The sequence below is a fragment of the Chenopodium quinoa genome, unplaced genomic scaffold, assembly GCF_001683475.1.
Source record: "Chenopodium quinoa cultivar QQ74 unplaced genomic scaffold, ASM168347v1, whole genome shotgun sequence".
Lineage (NCBI taxonomy): Eukaryota > Viridiplantae > Streptophyta > Magnoliopsida > Caryophyllales > Amaranthaceae > Chenopodium > Chenopodium quinoa.
In genome coordinates, this window is record NW_018743742.1 from 29,568 (window position 1) to 30,799 (window position 1,232).

Consider the following 1,232-nt stretch of genomic DNA (forward strand, 5'->3'; position numbering starts at 1 on the left):
ATGTCCACGCGTTTCTGAACAATAGAGCTTTGATGATATGCCACGTCTCTGGAGCAAAAGAGATTTTAAAAGGAATGTCCACGCGTCTCTAAACAAAAGAGCTTGAATGATATGCCCACACGTCTCTGGAGCAAAAGAGCTTGCTGGAAATGTATACGCGTCTCTGAACAAAAGAGCTTGAAAAATATTGTCACGTCTCTGAACAAAAGAGCTTGATTGATATGCCCACGCGTCTCTACACAATAGCTTGGGACTGAACGTTTGTTGCGATAATATTCTGAAGAAAAAAATTTTCGATGACAAACGTTTGTCGATCTCTAAAGCTCGCCTGAACTTTGTTTCCGCTAAAACCAGTACGCGGTGTTTCCGTGATTAGGCGCTTTAAGCTAAGTGAGACGATCTTTCATCAGGTCGACCACTTATTGTGATTGTAATCAAACTGACTACTTAATCATGTCAAATTGCTTATAGGGTCTAACTGGCGTACCAAGGAACCCGAAATTGCTGTATGAGGTCGAAATCACCTTTCTAAGAGGCTTCGAGCTTTGTCGTGCTGAAATATCTCTGTCGCTAGGAGTAGGGTCTTCCTATTCTGCTGCACCTATATTTATTTTTTACTATAGAACTTTGCCAATCTCTTTAATTATCTTAGGGTTGACCTAAGGCTTAGCGTTGCTTGACTCATTGACTTGACACGACTCAAGGTATAAACTTGACTCGCTGTGATCGTCTGACTCGAGGTTGACTCGACTCAAAGTGAAATGACACATGTGACTCATGACCCGTGTGTGCATAGTGTGGATTCAATGTGACTCAAAAGTGCAAAAAGAAAATTTTTTTTTGTCATTTTTGTGGAGGGTACCGACTTTCTCCCGAAAAAGAAAGACGCGAAAAAAGAAAATCGAAAGTTTTTTGAAGGTGCATGTTGAATGAGCTTAGTCAAATGTTGTTTGATACTATCTCTCAAGGTGCAAGGATTAACCTATCCTAAGCTATCTCAATGGTTGACTCAATGATGAAAGTATTTGGGTAACTTAGGCACGGAGGCTAAGCACTTCATACTTCGTGATGCAATGACCATTATGGCTGATGAGTGATGTTGATATGACAAGGCATGCTTCAGCGTTATGTTAAGATTTCATGACAAAGTGTTCCTAAGGGAAGGTATATTTGGTCATGTATGTGTGATGTGTGTGATAGTGACACTAAAGTTAGGACGCAAGGGCTAAGTG